The 18,925-nt window shown below is 38.5% G+C and overlaps 1 protein-coding gene across 2 annotated transcripts in view; it reads left to right on the forward strand.

The window, feature by feature from the left end:
* The first annotated feature begins 3,678 nt into the window (after window positions 1-3,678).
* The window catches only part of GPR63 (G protein-coupled receptor 63), a 62,245-nt gene continuing 46,998 nt past the window's right edge, over window positions 3,679-18,925 (forward strand). Inside the window, exon 1 of one of the 2 annotated variants that reach the window (XM_058566603.1) lies at window positions 3,679-3,901. The gene's annotated coding sequence lies outside the window, so the exon portion shown is untranslated. Of the gene's footprint in view, window positions 3,902-5,858; window positions 5,974-18,925 lie in introns of those variants that run through there. The other variant, XM_058566604.1, reaches the window with a different exon arrangement.

Consider the following 18,925-nt stretch of genomic DNA (forward strand, 5'->3'; position numbering starts at 1 on the left):
TGAACTTTTTTTGAACATGACCCAAACTAAGACATGAACTTTACATCATAACTTAGAACACACAAGATAATGAAACACAAGTTTAACAAATCATAATTAATCTTATTAAGTATGTGCACTCTGATATTTGTTTTATTTAATTAAAAAAAACACTGGTCAGGGCCAGCCTGGTGGCGCAAGTGGTTAAGTGCGCGCGCTCCGCTGCGGCGGCCCGGGGTTCCCCGGTTCGGATCCCGGGTGCGCACCGACGCACGCTTGTTAGGCCATGCTGTGGCGGCGTCCCATGTAAAGTAGAGGAAGATGGGCACGGATGTTAGCCCAGGGCCAGTCTTCCTCAGCAAAAAAGAGGAGGATTGGCAGATGTTAGCTCAGGGCTAGTCTTCCTCACAAAAAAATAAAAACACTGGTCAAAACCCACTACGATGATTTTACAACTTGCAGTTTGAAACACTTTTCTGAAACATGACAGTACAGATTTCCTTTCTGTTCCAAACACACGGCAAGATCTTTTCCCCATCAATGTCTTCTCATTTTGTTTGTTTGCTCACCTGGAAAGCCCATTCTTTTTTTCTCTGAATTTTTTAAAGGACATCCAGTTGGTTCCTGGCTGAAAAGCATTCCCACACTACTCCAGTGTGTAGTGTCTCTTATTTCAATGCCTATAGTTAACACACAGAGCTCACCAGACATTTTTTTTTCACACTAAACTATATGATATATTGTGATGCTCTGTAATTGTCTTATATCTTAGATGGTTATGTTTCCTTGACTAAACTTACCCTCTCTGAGGATAGTGACCATGTTGTATTCTTTTGCTTCCCTGCTTTTTGAAATGTCTAGCACAGAGCTGGGCACATATGCTAAAAACAGCTGTGTGACCCTAGACAAGTCAATCTCTGAGCTTTCATTTCTTCATCCCTGAAATGAAGGGAGCTGTTTTAGGTTAATTCTAAAGTCTCTTCCAGGTTTTTAAGTCTATTTTTTAAATCATATCTACATACTACTTCTATAAAACACAGAAATGAAGGAAGAAAATATGAAATGTTTTTATGAGCAACTACAAGAAAAGTTCTTGTGTGGGAAGAAAAAAGGCTAAAACTGGCATTTTTGGTAGACAAAATATAAACTCCTTCATGCTATCTCTGAAAAGATAAAGAGGAACTTACTGGAGTTTGAAAATGAAGTTGGGCCCTGTGTCACTTGGATACTGAAATGTAATTATTCATAGGCCGTATTTCTTTTTCAAGTTGAATGAATATATATGTAACAAGAAATTTCCATGGACTCTTACCAAGTTGAATTGATTAGGTGATAACACAAGGCTTAACAATGAATGTAGGATGGCTGGCACGTGGAGGCAGAGGTATCATGATTTAGGAAAAACATTATTGAATATAATTACGTTTTAGATATTTGTCTGCAAGCGGTTTTTTAAACATCACTGAGGACCTTCCCAGTGGCTTCTGAGGCCAAAGGATGTGGCTGGCTGGTTCGATTACTTGCAACCCCATGACCATCAGCATTCTTCTGATCCTGAGGCTACTGGCAGAGGAACAGAAAGAAGTAAGTCCCTTTGGTGGTGTCTATATGTGTATGTGTGTGTGTGAATGTGTGTGTGTGTGTGTGTGTGTGTGTGTGTGTAGGGAAATGGGGGGCTGTGAGGAATGGGTCATCTATGGTCTTTACCTACTCAACATTCATTTCCTCTTGGTTAACAACACTAATTTTCCTTTGGGCAACCTCCTCTCTCCCACTCAGTCCCTGTGGTTTGGGTGTGTACTGGGGGTGGGGGGACAGGCACTAAACCTATCTCCTTTGACCTTTTTCAGACATAGGCAAATGACCCCAACTTGGCAGTGCATAGTCCAACCCATGGTTATAAGGGTTAGTTCAGAGTTGGGCACAGGATCCCAGTGAGTTTGATGAGACTCATTCCTTGGCCTGCTGTCTTGCTAATGGGATTGACGCTAAGGAGGCTGGAGGAGGAGGTAAGGTTGTAGGTCTAGGCCCTGATTAGAGAAAATAAAACCAGTGCAATGAAAACACAGCCACCATATGGAGAGAAACTGAGTCCTAACACTCTATGAGCATGTGAAGAAAAAAAGGATTTAAAAATCTTATTTTTTTTGCCAGCTCTGCTCTCGGGATTTATAAGCAGGTGAGCCAACACATTCTAACCTCCTCCACTGTCAGTTTTCTTAAGTGAGTTTGAGTTGGGTACCTATTACATCCAACTATCCTGACTATACAGGAGTTTGTCATAAAACCAGGATATCCTCACTCTGCTCACCGCTAACCTCCTCTTTCATCTTACCATTTGGTCCAGGCAGGACCATGTGTCTCACAGAGCCCAAGGCTTATTTCCTCTCCATCTGGTAACAGAAATTGCTCCAACCTTTTACATATTGTCTCCTTGCCCTCTTCCTTCACGTGTGCTTGTTCCACACCTGAAGATGGCAAGAAAGGAAGAACTCAGGTCCAGTCTCAGGCTACTGATGCAAGAGCCTTTGTGTGAATTAGGAAATAATACCATTCCCTCTAAGCCCCGCTGGGGTATCTTTGAACCCAGGCTGAATCTTAACCCTGAATTGCCTGCCCACCTCCATCTCAGCCAGAGGATACTGGGCAGGGTACAAATGACACAACACTATGCTGAGGCCCCGTAGTACTAAGAAGCAAGAGGGGGAGCCAAGAGTTAGAAAAACAAGTTCTCTGCTGCCCACACACACTAACTCTGGTCTCTTTCTAGAGTGTTGACAGCTGCTGATGCTGTGTGTCTCCGGGGCATCCCCACACTGGGCATACCCCGCTGTGGTCTCAGCAGTGATCACAGATGTTGATGATGGGTGGAAAAACAATCACTTGTTACTTGGAAGCAGCATTTCCCAGCATCATTTAGATCTTAAGGCGGTATCTTTCCTGGAGGGCCTCCCTTACTTCAGTTTAGCGATCTTTACGGCTAGTCTTCGTTCATGAAAGTCAATGGTTCAAGAAATCCAGTTGGATGCCACCTGGCAATCAGCCTCTGAAAGAGAACAGAGCACAGGGTAAAGCAGGGCTTTTGGCAAGTCAGCAAGTGACAAGTGGCAAGTCACAGCAGTGACACCTTCAGGGGTCAGTCTAGGGGCCCTAGCTGGCCTTTAGTTATTTCAGTCTCCGGCGCTCCTGGGGGAAGAGTCTCATCACTGTGTTGGAGATAAAGGAAGAATGAGGAGGAAACACGCAAGGAAACGCGACTCCACTGGGCAGTCGCCAGCAGCGGGCACCGGCTCTGGGGGCGCCGGCGAGGGCGGCGCCGCGGTTGGGGCGGGAAGACGAGACCCTAAAAGGAATGGGGGCGGTTAGGAGACCGAGCGGAGTCGCCAAGACTGCCGCAGAGGCTCAAGCCACTGGCGAGGGCGGCCCCCCGTGCCAGGTCCCAGCACTTGCCCCACATTTGCCCTGTTGGAGGGGCGACTAGACCTGGCGGGGAGCTGCCGGAAAAGGGAAGCGCAGCAGCCCGGGGCACCCCGGACGGTGGCCTCCGGAGTCTCTCCGTCTCTGCTTGCCCCCTCCCTCTTTACCTGCCTCCTGCCCCTCTCCCCCTCCACCTCCCCCCAGGTCCTAAAGCGCGCGGGCGCCTTTAAGAGGGAGCTTTGGTTACCTTGGGGGCGGGAAGCCCTCGGCAGATTGGGAGGCGGCGGCGCTCGTCCGCGATGCTCCTCACTTTCTGCTCCAGCTCCCGCCGCCGCCGCCGCCGCCGCCGCCTCCTCCCCCTCTTCCTCCTCCTCCTCTGCCTCGTAGCGTTGTGTTCTGCGGCGGAGGAGAGAAGTGCTATGTCAGGAAAGTTCCGGGAGGGACTGGATGGGGCCATGCTCCCTGGGCTCTTGTGCCGGCGCCCGCGCGCGGCCCTTTGTATGAGGTGAGACCGGGTCCTGGGCCCCCGGGACAGGTAGCGACCCGCAGGGAGCGCTTTGATCCGCTGCGTTGGGAAGGGTGTGCGACTGGGGGTGTGTGTGGCGAGCAGGAGGCTGGTGAGACCGAAGTTGTGCCGGAGGAGCTGGGGTTTTCGGGAGGATTTTTGCAGCCGGACTGGAGTGATTTCAGCAGCCAGCGCCACACAGTGGGGCCGGCCGGGACTCGGTTTCCCCGGGGGCCGCCTCGCCGCGCCGCCCGCCGCCTGCCCCCATCCCTGCCCGCTGGAGCCCTTAGGCCTTCTAGGAAACCGGCCGGCTGCAGGTTGGCACCCGGTGCCGGGTTTCTCACTGCCGGGCTCTCTCCTCGGGAAGCTAAGTGCTGGGAGTGAGAGGAAGGGGATGGAATCCTCTTGAACTTTTGCACTGTGGTCTCGTCACTCTTTAGGGGTGAAATTCACCTCGTTTGCCCAGGTGGGAAGGCTCCTTGCGGGTTCCAACAGCTCCAAGAGGTGGCCTCCCCCATGTGGGTAAGCTTTCGGCGCTGTTTGTCTGTCAGCCTGGGTCGGTTTTCAGCGTCGCCCTGATTTCAGTCCTCCCTCCCCCGCCCATTTTGGGAAACATTCATTTTTTTTTTTTTTTAAAGAAAAAAATTTCCTAGAGGCTCAGGGTGCTTAAAAAAAAACCTCCCAACAATATAGCTTTATGAAATTGACCTCCCGGGGCTGACCCAAATTTTGAAAGTGATCATTTAGTCCCTGATGAAATATTTAGACTTGGTCTGGACACTTAGGAAATACAGGTATCCCCATAGTAGGATGCAGTTTTTTTCAGTGAGGTACAATGAGGTTTTAACCATATTTTTAAAAAATAGGATTTTTTGTTTGTTTATTAGTGAATTTGGTTTTCATCATATCTTAGATTTCTGAAGGCTCCAACTAATTTTAGGAGTAGGATTGCTAAGAATCATAAATAAAACCTGATGTTTCTTGCATAATCTGACGTTGCTTCAGGCGATTTTACCCTTGGATGAGGTATGTAATAGGTGTAATTATTTGACGAAACCTAATGTATAAGTACGTTTATTACCCAAATGGGTAAGTTTTCTTTTTTCATATGTTCTGTGGGGGAAGGAAGCCCATTTTCTCACGCTCCCAGGTTTCTACCACGCCTGTCTATTTCTGTTTCTGTCTTCTCCACTCACATTGGGTACAGTACATTTTATTTCAGCTACAAATAAAGGTGTTGATGAAAAGTCCTTATATTTTGTGAAGTGTTGCGTGGCCATAATTTTAGTGACATAATTGATTATATCATCCAGATTACTTTGAAAAATAAAAATAGAATGTGGGAGCTTGTTTAAAGAAAAGAGTATCATGAAGTATTTAAATTCTCAGATATATGCTTTACATATAATTTTGTGTGTGAAAAATATACTACCAAAATAGATAATATTATAGGCAATGTCTTATTTGCAGTGAGAAAGTTTTGAAAGAAGATCATTCCAGAGTAACCATTAATATAACATTTTGTTTGGGATATAGATTTTCATCCCTGAGCACAATTTTGTCACTCTGCTGCCAAATATACCAGAACTGAAACTTAAAGTTTGCTTAGAAAAAGTCACATACTTAAAGCCCTAACTGCACTTACCGTTTTACCTTAAGTTTAGTGGACTCCAGGCAAGAAAGTACTGCATTCAATAAAAATTTGGGGTTCTAAGGCAGACGTGACTTAGTTCCTAGAATTATATTGATTAATATGAGTACCTTGAGATTTTGTGTATGGTTTGTTTGATTTGAGATGATTGTTTTGTGAATGATTCTTTTTGAAACAATATATATATATCACGAAATATATAACAAATATATCACAAAATCCATATCTATCTATAGATAGCTATGGATATATATGTATGTATGTGTATATATATATAAATATATATTTATTTTTTTTCCTAGCAGAGCAAACTTTATTGTGGCCCTGAAGTTGGGGCTCTTGCCTCCAGGTGCTGCTGGAGAGTTGGGGTAAGGGGCTGTTGTGTTACCCCCCCCAACACCTCCATCACATTCAGACTCAGGTAGAAGGGCCAGGGGTGGGTGGGGTGCCCTGGGTCCTCAGCATACCTGGGAAGGCCTACTCTGCGTGGTGGTTTCACATGCCCGCCCTTGGTCCCTATATATCTATCTATATCTATATCTATATCTATATCTATATCTATATCTATATCTAGGTGTGTGTGTGTGTGTACATATATATATATAGCTATGGAGATATATATTTATATATCTATAATGTGGAAAACTATTCAGGGACTTGATAATACACTTAAATTATGAACAACAGGTCTAAAAGATCACAAGCTAAAAACAGCCTGTTAGGGCTTATCATTTCTTCAGCATTTTTGTCAATATCAATTGAGTTAAAAAATGCTGTGTTTTCCAAGATGTTCTTGTTCTCACACAAGGCTTGCAGCAGGGAGCCATATGCCAACGATCCTAACCAAATATTTATTAAAATGGACTGAATTATCCCACCAATGGGTGGTTGAGTCAGGCATTTCTTAAGCTTCAGTAATTTATTTTCAGTAGAGGAACCCTTGGATAACATTTAGCTTGTCAATGTAGTGTTTTCTTCTTTTAACACTTCAAAAATGACCTTCAGGGCCTTCCCCTTAGGTCTGGGACTTAAGAGAATAGACTTCAAAGGCATGGGAGGCAAACCTTGGGGAAGTTTTGATATCTAGCGTGTGAAATAATGGCCTAAGTGTTTGATGTGAGAGAGGTACCCGTTAATGCTTGGGAAAATAATACCTGTAATATGGTGCTTCAGTCACTATAAGCAAAGCGGTGGAATATTTCCACAGCTGAAGCTGCTGGATTTTAGTATATGTATGAAAATTAGAAATGAAATGAAATAATTTTTTAGACTGATTTTTGCTTTAGTTTGCTAGGCATTTACCAGAAATGTGTTTATATTTGCTACAAATGCCTTTTACTTTATTGCGTGTAACAATTTTTTCCTTTTTTTTGGCAAATATGATGTGTGTATTTAGGATGAGTTCATAGTGTGTATTTGAAATAGACAGTAATGTGTTTCACAGAGTTTATGCTGTGTCTCTTTGGCTTTCAAAAAAAATAACATTTGAAATGTTTGACTCTGAACCTGAGATCACAGACTTTCAGAACTGATGGGATCTTGGTCAATTATAGTTTCAGTTTCCTGGGAATTTTCTGTTTAATGTCAGATGTGGCCCTAATTTCAACTGGATGATCCACAAAGTAGGTACTTTTGCAACCACAAAACATGGAGAACATTCCAAATAATTTGCAGTGTGGGCAGCCCAACATGCTTTAGTGTTTAGTTGGCTTGAGGCACTGTGCCATTCTTGTAAAAAATGGTTTCTGAAGCTGACAGCAAGCTGTTTCAGTCTTTGAGTTTGACACATAGGATAAAGTGCCTTTTAGACTCTATGCCAGTAAATAGGACAGGATTGGTAAAAGTAATTTGTTCCCCTTTGTGTCTGTATGACGGAAGATTCAGAAAACTCAAGCATGAAACTCTAGTTTAATATTCTGGAAAGCTCATTCATATTCATTAAAAACGTAATGAAGAGTTGGGAAGGTTGAATTTTAACATAGCTTTCAGATCTTGGGCAAAAGAGTGTACACTTAGAATTAGGAGGGTAACCTAGTGGTCACTTACTGAAATTAATAATAACACTGATTATTATCGGTATTTCCTTTGGGTGATAATGCTAAAGAAATTATATCCTCCCAGGCCCAATTTAGATTAAAAAACGTCTCCAGCCAGATACTGTACCAATCACCTGGCATACATGTTAATTGATTGTTAGGTAATTTTTAGTTGAAACCATTATGTGTCGTTATAGTCATAAGCTTTATATACCTTTTAAGGTTTTTGTCCAAAGCTTCTTAGTTAACTTTTTCCCTCTCAATTAACTTAACCCAATCTATATCATTAAAGCATTTGAAAATACTTTATGCAAATTTATTTTATTTTATTTTTTTATTCTTTTTAAAATTTTTTTATTTTATTGAGGTCATATTGGCTTTTAATGTTGTGTAAATTTCAGGTGTGCATCATATTTCAGTTTCTGTATAGATTGCATGGTGTTTACCACCAATAGTCTAGTTTTTATCTGTCACCATACACAAGTACTCCTTTACCCTTTTTGCCCTCCCTCCACCCACTTTTCCTCTGGTAACCACTAATCTGTTCTCCTTATCTATGCGTGTGTGTGTTTATCTTCCACATATGAGTGAAATCATACAGTATCTGTCTTTCTCTGTCTGACTTATTTTGCTTAGTGTAACACACTCAAGGTCTATCCATGTTGTCGCAAATGGCAGATTCTGTCTTTTGTTATGACTGAGTAGTATTCCATTGTATATATACACACCACATCTTCTTTATCCATTCATCCATTGATGGGCATTTGGGTTGCTTCCATGTCTTGGCTATTGTGAATAATACTACGATGAACATAGGGATGCATAAATCTTTTTGAATTGTTGATTTCATATTCTTTGGTTAAATACCCAGTAGTGGAATAGCTGGATCCTATGGTATTTCTATATTTTCATATTTCTATTTTGTTTTTTGAGAAATCTCCATCCTGTTTTCCATAGTGGCTGCACCAGTTTGTGTTCTCACAAGCACTGTATGAGGGTTCCCTTTTCTCCACATCTTCTCCAACACTTGCTATTTTTGGTCTTGTTAATTATAGCCAGTCTGATGGGCGTGAAGTGATATCTCATTGTACTTTTGATTTGCATTTCCCTAATAATTAGTGATGAACATCTTTTCAAATGCCTATTGGCCATCTGTATATCTTCTTTGGAAAAATGTCTGTTCATATCCTCTGCCCATTTTTTGATTGGGTTGTTTGTTTTTTGTTGTTGAATTGTTTGAGTTCTTTATATATTTTGGAAATTAACCCCTTGTTGGATGTATGATTTGCAAATATTTTCTCCCAGCTGGTGGGTTGTCTTTTCATTTTGTTGATAGTTTCCTTTGCTTTGCAGAAGCTTTTTAATCTGACATAGTTCCATTTGTTTATTTTTATTTTGTTTCCCTTGCCTGAGTAGACATGGTATTTGAAAAGGTACTACTAAGACCGATGTCAAAGAGTATACTGCCTGTATTTTCTACTAAGAGTTTTATGGTTTCAGGTCTTACATTCAAGTCTTTAACCCATTTCGAGTTAACTTTTGTGTATGGTGTAAGATAATGGTCTACTTTCATTCTTTTGCACATGTTGTCCAGTTTTCCCAACACCGTTTATTGAAGAGACTTTCCTTTCTCCATTGTATGTTCTTGGCTCCTTTGTAAAAGATTAGCTGTCCATAGATGTGTGGCTTTATTTCTGGGCTCTCAATTCTATTTCCTTGATCTGTGTGTCTGTTTTTCACCAGTACCATGCTGTTTTGATTCCTATAGCTTTGTAGTATCATTTGAATTCTGAAAGTGTGATACCTCCAACTTTGTTCTTTTTTCTCAGGATTGTTTTGGCTATTCGGGGTCTTTTGTTGTTCCATACAAATTTTAGGATTCTTTGTTCACTTTCCGTGAAGAGTGTCGTTGGAATTCTGCTTGGAATTGCATTGAATCTGTAGATTGCTTTAGGAAATATGATCATTTTAACTGTGTATAATCTTCCAATCCTTGAGCTTGGAATATCTTTCCATTTCTTTATGTCTTCTTTAATTTCTTTCAATAATACCTTATAGTTTTCAGTGTATAGGTGATTCACCTCCTTGGTTAAATTTATTCCTAGATATTTTATTCTTTTTGTTGTGATTGTAAATGGGATTGTATTATTGACTTCTCTTTCTGCTAGTTCATTATTAGTGTATAGAAATGCAACTGATTTTTGTATGTTTGTTTTTTACTCTGCAACTTTACTGTATTTCTTGATTATTTCTAATAGTTTTTGGTGGATTCTCTAGGGTGTTCTATGTTATAGAACCATGTCATCTGCAAATAGTGAGAGTTTCACTTCTTCCTTTCCAATTTGGATACCTTTTTCTTGCCTAATTGCTCTGGCTGAATCTTCTAGTACTATGTTGAATAAGAGTCACAAGAGTGGGCCTCCTTGTCTTTTTCCTATTCTCAGGGGAATGGCTTTCAGTTTTTCTCTATTGAGTATGATATTAGCTGTGGGTTTGTCATCTATGACCTTTATTATGTTGAGATATTTTCCTTCTGTACCCATTTTATTGAGAGTTTTTATCATAAATGGATGTTGGATCTTGTCAAATGCTTTCTCTGCGTTTATTGAGATGATCATGTGATTTTTATTCTTAATTTTGTTAATGTGGTGTCTCACATTGATTGATTTGTGGATACAAAACCATCCCTGCATCCCTGGAATAAATCCCACTTGATCATGGTGTATGACCCTTTTAATATATTGTTGTATTCTTTTTGCTAATGTTTTGTTGGGGATTTTTGCATCTACATTCATCAGTGATATTGGCTCGTAGTTTTCCTTTTTTGTGTTGTCCTTGTCTGGTTTTAGTATCAGGGTAATGTTGGCCTCATAAAATGAGTTAGCAAGCATCCTGTCCTCTTCTTTTTTTTTGGAATAGTTTGAGAAGGATAGGTATTAAATCTTCTTTGAATGTTTGGTAGAATTCACCAGAGAAGCTGTCTGGTTCTGGAGTTTTGTTTTTTGGGAGATTTTTGATTACTGTTTCAATCTCTTTGCTTGTGATTGGTCTATTCAAATTCTCTATTTCTTCTTGATTCAGTTTTGGGTGTTGTATGATTCTAAGAATTTACCCGTTTCTTCTAGGTCATCCAGTTTGTTGGCGTATAGCTTTTCACAGTATTCTCTTATAATCCCCTGTATTTCTGTGGTGTCCATTGTAATTTCTCCTCTTTCGTTTCTGATTTTATTTGAGTCTTCTCTCTTATTTCTTAGTGAGTCTGGCTAAGGGTTTGTCAGTTTTGTTTATCTTCTCAAAGAACCAGTTCTTAGTTTCATTGATCCCTTCTACTGTTTTTTTGGTCTCTATTTCACTTATTTCTGCTCTTTTTTTTTTTTTTTGTGAGGAAGATTGGTCCTGAGCTAACATCTGCCAATCCTCCTCTTTTTGCTGAGGAAGACTGGCTCTGGGCTAACATCCATGCCCATCTTCCTCCACTTTATATGGGATGCCGCCACAGCATGGCCTGACAAGCGGTGCGTCGGTGCACGCCCGGGATCTGAACCGGAGAACCCCGGGCCGCCGCAGTGGAGCGTGCGCACTTAACCACTTGTGCCACCAGGCTGGCCCCACTGCTCTAATTTTTATTATTTCCCTCCTTCTATTGACTTTGGACTTTATTTGTTCTTCTTTTTCTAGTTCTTTTAGGTATAGAGTAAGCATTTTTTATTTGAGATTTTTCTTGTTTGTTGAGGTAGGCCTGTATTGCTATAAATTTACTTCTTAGTATTGCTTTTGCTGCATCCCATAAGTTTTGGTATGTTGTGTTTTCATTTTCATTTGTCTTTAGGTGTTTTTTGATTTCTTCATTGATCCAATAGTTGTTCAGTAGCATGTTGCTTAGTGTCCACATGTTTGTGACTTTCTCAGTGTTTTTCTTGTAGTTGATTTCTTGCATTGCTTCCCAACATATGGTTTATCTTTGAGACTGTTCCATGTGCACTTGAGAAGAATGTGTATTCTGCTGTTTTTGGATGGAATGTTCTATATATATCTATTAAGTCCGTCTGGTTTAGTGTTTCATTTAAGGCCACTGTTTCCTTGTTGACTTTCTGTCTGGATGATCTATCCAGTGACATAAGTGGGGTGTTAAGGTCCTCTGCTATTATTGTGTTGCTGTCAATTTCTTCCTTTAGGTCTGTTAATAGTTGCTTTATATACTTTGGGTGCTCCTGTATAAGGTGCATATATATTAGTAAGTGTTATGTCTTCTTGGTAGAATGTCCCTTTTATCATTATATAATGGCCATCTTTATCTCATTATCTTTTTTATCTTGAAGTCTGCGTTGTCTGATATAAGTATGGTTACACCTGCTTTCTTTTGCTTGCCATTTGCCTGGAGTATCATTTTCCATCCCTTGCCTCTGACTATATTTATCTTTAGAGCTGAGATGTGTTTCCTGTAGGCAGCATATTGTTGGGTCTTGTTTTTTAATTCAGCCAGCCACTCTGTGTCTTTTGGTTGGTGAATTCAGTCCATTTACATTTAGAGTGATTATTGATATATGAAGGCTTAATACTGCCATTTTATCTTTTGTTGTCCAGTTGTTCTATATTTCCATTATTTCTTTTCTCTTGTATTTCTGTCTGCCATTTCAGTTTGGTGGTTTTCTGTTTTTTCTTTATTGATTTGTGACTCTGCTCTGATTTTTATTTTGTGATTACCATGAGGTTTGTATAAAAAGCTCATAGATGAGATAGTACATTTTGTGGTAACCTCTTATCTCCATTAACTTGTGCAGGTTCCATCCCTTTCCTCTTCCCCTTCTATGTTTTTGTTATTGCAAATTATTTTATGTTGTGAGTTTGTGACCAAATTGAAGTATTTATAGTTATTTTTGATGCTTTCTTTCCCTTTTTCCTTTATATAATTAAGTGTTTGCTAATCTATTCTGATATGGAGTTGTAATTTTCTGATTTTGTCTGTCCATTTATCTCCTTGCTCAAAACTTTGTAAACTTTTGTCTTTTTTTTCAGGTAGAAGGGCTCCCTTCATCATTTCTTGTAAGGCAGGTCTAGCGGCAATGAACTCCCTCATCCCTCAGCTTTTGTTTGTCTGGGAAAGCTTGTATTTCTCCATCATATTTGAAGCATAGTTTCACTGGATAGAGTATTCTTGGCTGATAGTTTTTGTCTTTCAGTATTTTGAATATATCATTCCACTCTCTTCTAGCCTGTAAGGTTTCTACTGAGAAATCTGCTGAAAGTCTCACGCCCGTTCCTTTGTAGGTTATTTTCTTCTCTCTTGCTGCCCTTAATATTTTTTCTTTGTCTTTGACTTTTGATAGTTTTAACATTATATGCCTTTGGGGAGTTCTTTTTGCATTGATGTTTTAGGAGTTCTGTTAGCTTCATGTCCTTGCAAATCCAGTTCCTTCCCCAGGTTTGGGAAGTTCGCAGCTATTATTTCTTTGAATAAGCTCTCTGCTCCTTTCTCCCCCTCTTCTCCTTTTGAGATATCTGTAATCCTTATGTTACTTTTCCTAATTGAGTTGAATATTTCTCAAAGAATTTCTTCATTTTTTGAAAATCTTAGTTCTCTCTCCTCCTCAACTTGGAGGCAGTTAGGCAAATTTTTTTATGTGGAAATGCTAAGCATCTACCTTGGGGAAGTGGTGCAGAAGGGACATGATTCTTTACTCTAGCTGTTACCTTCCAAAGGGAGGTGACCTCACCTCTTCCTATTTTTTTTAAACAAAAATAAATGCATAGGTAATTTTAGAGGAAGAACATCTGCAGGCATTTGAAGATGCTTGAAGTTTGGATAAGAATAAGGCTTTCAACTGAAAGTTATCTAAGAATCAGTTAACATCTGTACCAGGTGTTGGTACAGTATCTGGCTGAGGGTGTCTGCTGCAGGTTTTTTCACCTCAGTTGGACCTCAAAGGGAGTTGGAGTGGAAAGGGGCTATTCCAGGAAAAGCATCCATTGCCTTCCAGGGGGAAAAATGTTTGGCTAAGTGTGTACTTCTAATAAAATCCATTCTTTTCATCATGTTAGCTTATTTTTTCCATTTCCTCCAGACTGTTTATGAATTAAGCCATCTTCCTGCTCCACTTTGTTTAACTTTGCATAAACTGTGATGCTTTCTAAAGCTTCACACTGTCCAGCACTAACAGAAAATCTGTTTTTTAAGTCTTTCAGCTCATTCTCACTCAGTACTAATTCAGAAATTTTTCCTTCTTTTGAATTGCAGATCTTTCTTGACTTATGATGGGGTTACATACTGATAAACCCAGTGTAAGTTGAAAATATCATTAATTCAAAAATGCATTTAATACACGTAACCTACCATACATCATAGCTTAGCCTAGCCTACCTTAAATGTGCTCAGAACGTTTACATTAACCTGCAGTTGCTCAAAATCATCTAACACAAAGCCTATTTTATAATAAAGTGTTGAATATCCCATGTAATTCATTGAATACTGTACTAAAAGTGAAAAACAATGGCTGTAATATCCCATGTAATTCATTGAATACTGTACTAACGTGAAAAACAGAATGACTGTAAGAGTATCGGTTGTTTACCCTTGTGATCACGTGGATGACTGGGAACTTTAGCCCAGCATCACAAGAGTATCCTACCGCATATCACTAGCCTGGGAAAAGATCAAAATTTAAAATTCGAAGTATGGTTTCTACTGAATTCGTATAGTTTTTGCGCCATTGTAAGGTCAAAAAGTCCTAAGCTGAACCATTGTAAGTTGGAGACTGTCTGTACTGAGTTCTTTAATGATATATTATGAGTTTTGAATTCAGGGTTCCCCCATTTTCCACAATAGGCTTGGGTAAATTTGCTCCTACTTAAAGCTGCAATGATATTGGGAACTTCTCATTTTTTTGTCTATATTTCATGTATAGTTTCTATTGTAAGGTTTCAAATCTTCTTTATTTGTATGCTATAATAGATATTTTTTCTTATTTTGGAAGTGACACATTGTAGAAAAGTTAGAAAATCCAGACAAGCCAAAAAACCAAAAAAACCAAAGCCGAAACCAGCAAGACAAAAAAATAAAGGAAAAGAAAAGGAAAATTACACCCAGAGATAATGGTTGTTAACATTTTGGGGTATATTTTTATATATATATAGGAAAATGCTATAATATTTCAATTTTAAAAATTATACTTTACTATATATATTTATTTTTAATTTTCATACAAAGATGAACCACATTTCATACATGGAATGATCTTCTGTAACATATTTTGAATACTGAATAGTATTTCATTCTGTGGATGTATCATAATTTATTGGGGATATACCATAATATCAGACGGGTTTTCCTTTTTTGCTACTACACAGCAGTAAATATCTTAAAGTTCAGTTTTTGTGCACATCTGCGGTTATGCCCTTTGAGTAAAGTCCTAGACGTAGAATTTTTGGGTAGTGATAAGGGACATTGATGTTTTTCTTTGACCTCAAGACACTTTATTATTCCCAATATAAAATCTGTAGGCTTAATCGTAGTTTTCGTTGATTACCTTCTGCTGTGTTTTTTGGTCAGTGTAATCTGAAAGACTCAAGTCAGATAGGATTTGAACCTAGACCTGACTGACTAGAGCTTCATCCCAATGAATTAACCCTAGATATTTACAAAGACTTGGCTGTAAGGTCCAGCCTCAACACCGAACCGTCCATTAGTGCTCAGTCATGGCTGTAAGTGCTGTTTCCGCCTAAACAGGTACAGCAGTTGATAGTGTGCCCTGAGAATGTTCTCTCTGTTTCACCTTCAGTCCCCATATTGTATTACCACCTGACCTCCTGCCCACGTGTACTGATGCATACATAATTGCTGTATGGTAGAATGAAGAGATAGTGTTTCCTGTGTAGTCATTTATAAGATTTAAAAATATTCTGTTTTTTGCCCTTTGCTGTCAACTCTTGGAATTTTAATGTCCTGTGTATGTATCCCTATATATATCTATATTTTATCTATATCTCCCTTTCTGTCAATAGTACAAAACTTCATCTTAGCCAGAAATTACCTTTAGAAACCAGAAAGTGTCACTCTGGCTATCACAAAAACATGGTCACTTACAGAAACAAAACTAGGGATGTAAAATGGGCAAAAACCGGGAAAAGGACATGTGTGAAAACTTAAGGATTGATGGTTACATGTAGAGAGAAATTCTCCCCTTCATTTTTATAAGTACAGTTATCTTTAGCCATCAAACGACCTTAATGGATGTGGAGTCCCATTTGTGTTTTCATATACATTTTTCATTTTTAGAATTTGGTGCTGGCAGTAAAAGGAAAGAGAAAGTAAACACATACACCCAAGGATATTTTCTGGGCCAGTTATTCTTTGTCAGACATGGTCTTCTCTTCTGTGAAACAATCTCCTTTCCTCCTTTCTCTAAGTCAGACTGAGGTTCTCTGTTCCCTTAGGACCTGCACTTACCTCTGTTTTAGCACTTCAGAATGAATTTTTGGTTAGAAGAGTATCATTTTCCTGTTTAATATTTTAAAGAACAAGTACCGTATCTTGGTATTTTGGCATGGAATGTAACAGGCACGTAAAGATCAAACATGAGATGTTTTCATGAGATCCTGTAGACATTCACTGTTTACGTGGGAAAGTTCAGAATATGCTTTTGAAACTGATTTTACTACATAATTTCTTAAAAGGATATTCATTGTGAAGTACAGTGTACATAAAAAAGTACATAAAACGTATTTGTAAGTTAAAAAAAATTGAATACCCATGGACCTACTACCAAGGCTAAAAAGTATAATATACGTAGAATCCCTCTGTTTACTCATTCCCCACCTAAAAGCAACACTTGCCTTATCCCTAAAGCAGCATATTTTTAAATTTTGATTATTTTGGGCTTCACATAAAGGGAATTATATATATCTATTATATATTACATATAATAGATATATATTTTTAAGCTTGCTTCATTTATTCACTGTTATGATTTTGAGATTCATCAATGTTCATAGCTATAATTTGTTTTAATTTTTCTTTAGTGTTTTATTGTATGAATTCTACAATTTATCCATTCTACTGTTAGGGGTCATTTGTTATTGTAACTGGGTGTTCAAAAGCATAAAGTATAAGCATAAAGTTTTCCATGATATGTTTTATCTGTTTACTCATTGCTGCATCTGTAGTATGTCCCATTTTTTTTTTTACTCCTGAAGCTGCTAATTTTTCTCTTTCGCTGTCTTTCAGTCTTGAGGTATATCATTTCTCTTAATCTTTGCAAAGAACCAACTTTTGGCTTTGCTGACCATCTCTGTTATTTGCTTGTTTTCTAACTCTTTCATTTTTGCTCTTTTATTTTCTTTCTTCCATGTTTTTAGGTTTATTCTGCCATTATTCTAATTTCTTAGGTTGGTGCTTAGCTCGTTAATGGTGAATCTTGCATCATTAGAGGACAGTAAATTTCTCTTGAATCACCACTTTAGCTGCTTATCAGATTTTTTTATGTAGTTTTTGTTATCATGCAATTCTAAATACTTGCTATGATTTCTTTGATTCATGAGTTCTTGAGAATGGTATTTTCTAATTTCTAAACATATTTTGTTGTTGATTTCTAACCTACTTGTGATATGATCAGAGCATGTGGTCTCTATCATACCAGTTCTTTGATGCTTTTTGAGGTTAGCTTCATGGACATGAGCTAGTGTTTTCTTTTTAATAAATGTTCCATGTGTAGCTTGAAAATAATGTGTATTCTCCAGTTTCTGGGTGCAGTGTTCCATGTGTATCCATAAGATGAAAATTTTAATTGTGCCGTTTAAATCTTCTTTATCCTTATTTATGGTTTTGTCTGCTTGATCATTCAGTTACTGAGAAATTATAATAATAGATTTGTCAATTTCATCTCTGTAATTCACCTTTTGCTTTACATATTTGAGGTTTGTTATTAGGTGCCTTTAAGATTAGATTTTTAAATATCCTTATGGTAAATTAAACCTTTTATCATGTGTAATCACCTTCTAAATCTCTAATAGTGCTGTTTGATTTAATGTTTTTTCTTTGATATTAATAAAACTGTATAGGGTTCCCCACAGATTATGATTGGCTTGATATATCTTTCTCTACTCTTTGACTTTGAAGTTAGATTTATGTTCTTATGTTTTTAGATGTGTCTCTTGTGAATAGCATATAGCTGATCTTTGCTTTTAACTGGAGATATTAGTCTTTTTATATTTAGAATGAAGACACATTCGGATTTCTTTATTATCATATTATGATGTATTTTCTATTCTACTTTTTCTTTGTTTTTCTACTCTCTTTTGTTGCCTTCTTTTTGATAGATTGATTTTCTCCCTTTTTCACTGTTCTTTTTATTTTGAGGGTTAAGGGACTGGCTATAAGCTTGATGTTTATTCTCTTAGTGGATACCTAGACAGTTTTACTCTGCACGGTCATCTTAATCTAGTCTAAAGTTATAATCAGTTTCTTTGCCTTCTGTTGTAGACTGAGTTGTGTCCCCTCAAAATTCACGTTGAAGTCCTAACCCCAGTGTGAATTGTATTTGGAGATAGGGTCTATAAGGAGGTAATTAAGGGTAAATGAGGTCAAAAGAGTGAGGCCCAAATCCAATAAGACTGATGTCCAGAGACACCAGAGGTCTCTCTTTCCCTTCTGCACACGCACAGAGGAAGGGCCATGTGAGGACACAGTGAGAAGGCAGCTGTCTATAAGCCCAGAAGAGAGGTCTCACCAGAAACCAACCCTGCCAGCACCTTGATCGCAGACTTATAGCCTCTAGAACTGTTAGAAAATAAATTTCTGTTGTGGCATTTTCTTATGGTAGCCCTAGCAGACTCATACACTCTCCTTTTAAAAAAATGCAAATTCCTAAGAATTTTTTGACTCTTATGGTACCCTTTTCCAATTTATGTGTTATTGCTATTGAGTATTGAGTATTTTAGTTGTACCCTGTTTTTTCTCTCATAAGTTAGACATTTCTTTTATTGTTGTATACAGTGTCTTTTGTATCTCATTATTCTTCTTGGATAAGAGATAGAGAAAGAGCGCAAGAGCGATAGATTTTTGTTTGTGTGTGACAATCCTTTTATTTCACCTTCTTTCTTGAAAGAGACATTCCCTGGGTATTGAATTCTATTTTGACAGTTATTTTCTTTCAGTACCTCAAAAAATATCATTCCATTGTCTTCTGAATTTTATTGTTGCCATTGAGAATTAAGCAGTCAAGCTAATATCTTTTCCTTTGTAAGGGAATCTATCTTTTCCCTCTGGTTCCTTCTAAAATCTTTTGAGGATATTCAGGTAATCTCCTTCTTAAAATATTCTCTTGACCTCTCTCTCTTGGTTCT

The sequence above is a fragment of the Diceros bicornis genome, chromosome 23 (genome assembly GCF_020826845.1).
Source record: "Diceros bicornis minor isolate mBicDic1 chromosome 23, mDicBic1.mat.cur, whole genome shotgun sequence".
NCBI lineage: Eukaryota > Metazoa > Chordata > Mammalia > Perissodactyla > Rhinocerotidae > Diceros > Diceros bicornis.